The following is a 6,154-nucleotide window of genomic DNA, read 5'->3' on the forward strand; positions in this document are numbered from 1 at the left end:
AGGCTGTAACCTCGTATGAAACGTCTGTAAAAGTTGGAGAATCCAAGAAATCTCTGAAGTTCCTTGATCGTGGTGGGTTCTGGCCAGGTAGTTACTGCAGTGACCTTCTTCTCATCCCTTCGAACCCCCTGACGGTCAATGAGGTATCCTAAGAACTGTACTGAGGGGAGATGGAAAGAACACTTTTCTGCCTTCAGGTAGAGGTGGTGATCTCTGAGTGTGTGGAGGACCTCCGCATCGTGGTGACGATGTTCAACTTCACTCCGTGAGTAGATGAGGATGTGATCTATATAGACGACCACGAAGTGATGCAGAAACTCCCGGAGGACCTCATGTATGAAGTTTTGAAACACGGAAGGGGCGTTGACCAGACCATACGGCATAACCAGATATTCATAGTGACCAGTAGGGGTCACAAAAGCGGTCTTCCATTCATCCCCTCCTCGTATTCTCACCAAGTTGTAAGCGCTGCGGAGGTCCAACTTCGTGAAGATGGTAGCAGAGCGAAGTTGTTCGAGGGCCGCAGGGACGAGGGGAAGGGGATATTTGAATTTGACTGTATCTTGGTTTAGAGTCCGATACTCAATGCATGGCCGCAGCCCTCCATCCTTTTTGGCAACAAAAAAGAAGCTGGATGCTGCAGGAGATGTGGAATGCCGAATGTATCCTTGATTGAGAGCTTCCTGTATATACTCCTCCATGGCCTTGGTCTCTGGCAGTGACAACGGGTAAATCTTACCTCTGGGCAAAGGAGTATTGGGAATCAGATCAATGGCGCAGTCCCATGGCCGATGTGGTGGTAACTGGGAAGCTCTCTTGGGGCAGAAGATGTCTTGAAAAGAAGAGTAGATATCAGGAATTTCCGTGGACTGTTTCTCGAGAGGACTTTCAACTGATGTGACATAGACTGGAACAGGATTCGGTATCGGACGTGGAAGAACCGGAAAAGATCTTGGTAAGCACTCTTTGCCCCACTTTATCACTTCCCCGGAGCCCCAAGAGATGATGGGATCGTGTTTCACCAGCCACGGACGCCCAAGGATGATGTCCACATTGGCTCCCTCCAGAACCAGCAGCTGAATATCCTCTTTGTGTAGTGCTCCGATTTGGAGCATAACGGGTTCACATTTCTGGTGAATACGTGGACGTGCAGTGATGAACTTGGTTATGGGTTGGATCTGGTAAACATTTGACGAGGCTTCGGTACGGAGCTGGAGCTGGCGACAGAGGGTTCCCGAGATGAAATTCCCTGCTGACCCGGAGTCGATGAGGGCATGGGCTGAAACAGAGGATGTCTGGGTGGTTAACTGGACACAAGTAGTGAGAGGATGCATTTTTTCTTCATCGATATGAAACACACTCACTGATGTTCGTATGGGACGAATTGGACAGTTTAACCGAACATGCCCACTGGCTCCACAATACAGGCATAGACCCCGGTTCAGTCTCCTCTGTCGCTCAGCAGCGGTGAGTTTACCAGAGTCGATAATCATGGGTTCTGGTTCTGCAGGGCTGGCGGTTTCAGATGGGCGGAAGAGTGCAGTAACATTAGAATGGGACTGATAAGATTGTAGACGGTCTGAGCATCTGATGGATTGTTGAATGAACTTTTCGAGCCCCATATGATCATCCAAAGCGGCCAGTTGTAGACGGAGTTGGGGTGTGAGACCAAGCCGGTAGGTGGTCAGTAAGGACCGCTCGTTCCATCCACTGGCTGCAGCAAGAGAGCGGAAGCGAAGGGCATATTCACGACCCGACATCTTTCCTTGAGATAAATGATAAAGTTGCTCACCGGCTGATATCTCTCCATCAGGTTGGCCGAACACCTCCTTGAAGTGAGAAACGAAAGCTTGTATAGAACCAATGGCTGGACCAGCTTGCCTCCAGATCGTTTCTGCCCATTGGAGAGCCGGACCGGTGAGTAACGATGTGATGAATGCTATTTTTGACTGGTCGGTAGGATATAAAGTGGGTTGCATGGTAAATATGAGAGAGCATTGAAGCAAAAATCCGTTGCACTCCTCCGCCCTGCCAGAGTAGGGCGCTGGTCGGGCCATGGGACTGGAAGCTGCAGTTGCCGAAGAAGTGCTCGGTGGTGGTGGCGCTGGCGGTGCTGGTGGTGCGGGAGGCGCGATGGTAGGAGAAGATATTAAAATCCTCTTCAACGAATCCACCAGCTCTTGAAAGGGATCTGGAACACTCATGCTGTTACTGTCTTTAGGTCCGGGCTAACTGTTACGGAAGCAGACGGACAACAAGGTAGGTAGTGATGATAATGTTTAATTCAAACAGCAGAGTTTCAGGATACTTCAACGTGCAGAAATGGGTGAGTAACAGAGTTCAGATATGGATAATACTTGAATGCAGTCCGTGGATGGATAATGGATATTTCCTTTGCAGGAACGTCGGTGTGACGGCAAAAACCACAGAAGCAATAATGCAAGTGAAGAATCTTTAATGTACAGATCACGGTCAGATGACACAAAACAAGACTGGTAGCGCAGGGACAAGATGGTCAGGGTCCCAAGTGAAGAGTCTTGAAGTGAAGTGAAGTGAAGGTCCAGGTGAAGTGAGGTAATCCACGGCAGTGATAATCCCAGGGAACACGAAACAAGACACGAGTTGACACGCCGACAGGAAAGGAATAACCACACACAACGAAGGACATCCAACAACGATCTGACAATGAGAGTACAAAAACAGTGAGTATAAATAGGGAATGGGATGAGCTGCAGCTGGTGGGTGGATAATGATCAGCTGGAGCGCTGATCAGCAGGATCGCTGATCAGCAGAACGGAGTGGTAACGCCCACTCACACACACCCACACAGATAACAACAGAAACACGAGACAAGAAGGAATCAATGAATTTATGAACCGTGACAGTCGGATGGAGATATCCTGAGTGGAGAAGAGGCTAACAGGCTGACGGCACACACTCACGCACCCCTTGACTGGACTGAAAGGGTTACGGCTCGTACACCACGGCAGAGATGATCTGGACAGACTGGGATCGGCACAGAGAACTGGTAAGTAAACACAGGGTAGATAGGTTAGTGATACTCGTAGAGAGTCCGCTTCGTATGAACGAGCCCGGACAATGCGAGGTGTGTGGTGTGTGCTTATGAAGCCGAGCGGCTAATGGGGTGCAGGTGTCTCTTGTTAAAACTCAGGTGACTGTGATCGTTGGGTGATTGTGGTGGAAGAACCTGGCCAATCCGTGACAATATATATATATATATATATATATATATATATATATATATATATATATATAAATGCTACTTGGACAACATAATAATAAAACATTTCAGATTTTTATTAGACAGAATATAAAGTATGAAATTAAAAAAATGCTTTTCAAAACATTTATTTAGAGCAGTGACAAACTCACAGTCCTGAAGGTTTAGTTCCAACAAGCTTAAATACACATTTTGTTAGTTCTCAAATAATGGTGAAGGACTTAACTGGTTTGGGTGCGGTTAATTAATGTTGAAGCTAAACTCTACAGGCCTCTGGTCCTCCAGAAGTGCCCATTTACACAACACTATTTTCAACTAAAAAAGGAAAACTTTAATGCTTTTGGCTGTAAATTTACAAGACAAAAGTGTTTTGGGGGACTGAAAACAAACTTTTAAAACCGGTTTCAAAATGTGTACGTTTTTGAAAACAATACCGTTATCATCTCTGTGTAGCTAAACTACATCCAAATTTGTGAAAACAGTGACGTCATGCGTGTGTGTTACATGTTCAGTATATAGTCATGTAGTGTTTCTTTACAAAGAGACATTGCCACCTACTGGCTTGGCAGCAGAATACAGCATTTTTAGTGGGTTTTTTGAGATCCATGTGGGGAATCATTTTGGGACCATTTTTGAGTGTACATGAAAAAACGTAAAGGAAAAACTTTTCTGTGTTTAGTAGGTGTAAACATTCCATAAGTTTTGCACCCTTGATTTAGGGGTTGTTTACACAACAATGTTTTCGACTAAAAACTGAAAATTTTTTAGGTGTTTTGGCCGTTCATTTACATGACAATGATGTTTTGGGGGCCAAAACCACAAACTTTTAAAACCAGTTTCAAAATGTGTACGTTTTTGACAACAATACCGTTATCGTCTCTGTGCTAAACTACATGCAAATTTGTGAAAACAGTAACGTCATTCGTGTGTGTTACATGTTCAGTATATAGTCACGTAGTGTTTCTTTACAAAGAGACATCGCCACCTATTGGCTTGGCAGCAGAATACAGCATTTTTAGTGGGTTTTTCTGAGATCCATGTGGGGAATCATTTTGGGACCATTGTCGAGTGTACATGAAAAAACGTAAAGGAAAAACTTTTCTGTGTTTAGTAGGTGTAAACATTCCATAAGTTTTGCACCCCTGATTTAGGGGTTGTTTACACAACAATGTTTTCGACTAACTTTTGAAAACAGGCTTCAAAGTGCAAGTTTTGGAAAAAAAACATTATCGTCTCTGTGTAAACTAAAAAAATGTACATTTGTGAAAACGGTGACATCATGCATATCATGAGTTCAGTCTATAGATGCATAGTGTTTCTTTACAAAGTGACATCGCCATCTACTGGCCTGGCAGCAGAATGCAGCAAATTTCTCAGTAAGATTACCTTTGAATTATTTAAACAAGATTCAACATTCTCAGATCATCAAGAAGCAGCTGCGCATAGACCAGGCAGTCGCGGCGCCATGGGTGGGCATTAGGGGCCTGGCCCGTCCTGTAAGTCATAGTGCCCAACCGTAGACGAGCCTGTCTCCCTTCAACAACTCCACATCACGTCCCACTAGTCCTTGCTTGTTTGCACAATATTTGTTTTAATCAACTTTTATCAAAAGTTATCGTTTTGTATATACATAACTCCTGAATAAAAATAAAAACGTGTTTGGTCAGATTTTTAAGAAAATAATTGTAAATGGATTTGATTGGTTTGTCGATAGGGAGCGCGGAAATGCAGGTGATAAGCGCTCTTATTAAGTGAGTCATTGAGTCATTCATTCAAACGATTCGTTCAAACGGCTGATTTATCAAGAATGAGGCAGTTGTTTAAGAAAGGGTCATTGAATCTTTGACTCAACCAATTCATTCAAGACGCTAAATCATTCAGTGATGAAAACACGATTGTGAGTGTTGCTGCTGTGGTTCTGCTGTGATCTTTGTTTGGATTAGAACTATTTTCGCTGCTAAAATAGAACAAAAACAGTCAATATTTTGTCTAAAATGTCAGGGACTTAATATTAATCACTTGTTTTTTGAACTGTCATATGAAATCAGTGTCACAATTTCAATCGTGATGGTATTCAGCACTCTTGGTCGTGTGATGTTGCTTAACTGTATCATATGTTATAAATATAAAAACTCCACATTTTGAATTGTTACAGCTGTATGTTAACTGAGTTTCTTTGTATGAGCTGTGCTCATTTGTTTCGATCTCTCCTCGAGAGGCTGCGCGAGCCTCAACAGTGCATTTGTAAGGTCGCTGCACACTGAGTCCGAAACATTAGTTTTTTTCGTATTCGTCATTCTGTGGCTGTGAATTGTCAAAACCCTTCTCTAAATACTTGCTGCGGATGCAAAAAATGCTTTTTTGTTAAACATTTTGCACACATTTTTTTGGACGAAAGTTTCTGAGGCAGTGGTAACGGGATTGACACCACGCAAGGTCGTATTTATAGACGAGAATTTGGACTCAGTGTGCAAGAACCTTTAGCATCGGTATATTATACATTATATAATATTATGCACCATTGATCATTATCATTGTATCATAATCGATTAATGTTATTATGCAATGAGGTTGATCTCATTTGTGCCCCCCTAAAAAAAATGAATGCCCGTCCGTGACTTTGTGTCTGGTGCCGGGTCTCAGACCAGGGCAAATCCATCTGGCCCCATGGGTGTGCTGGTGGGGTAAAGAAGAGGTTCTTCTCCAGGAAAGCCTCCAATGTTAGTTTGGGCAACACTCTATTTTACAGTGTTATTATGTTACATGCAGTTAGTTATAACTATAAATTATGCATAAATGCATGCATCTAAACCTAAACCAAACCTTAACCCTACTCTTAACCCTATAGTAAGTACATGTAGTTACTTAATATTACTCAGTACCTAAATGTATAATTACAGTGTAACACCGACA

At 43.3% G+C, this 6,154-nt stretch overlaps 1 protein-coding gene across 1 annotated transcript in view; it reads left to right on the forward strand.

Annotated features, from left to right (window-relative positions):
• LOC143736473 (salivary C-type lectin 2-like) overlaps window positions 1-6,154 on the forward strand; it is a 318,478-nt gene that overhangs the window by 16,498 nt on the left and 295,826 nt on the right.

The sequence above is a fragment of the Siphateles boraxobius genome, unplaced genomic scaffold (assembly GCF_051911475.1).
Source record: "Siphateles boraxobius isolate OS27281-9 unplaced genomic scaffold, OSU_SipBor_1 130, whole genome shotgun sequence".
In the NCBI taxonomy this organism is placed as follows: domain Eukaryota; kingdom Metazoa; phylum Chordata; class Actinopteri; order Cypriniformes; family Leuciscidae; genus Siphateles; species Siphateles boraxobius.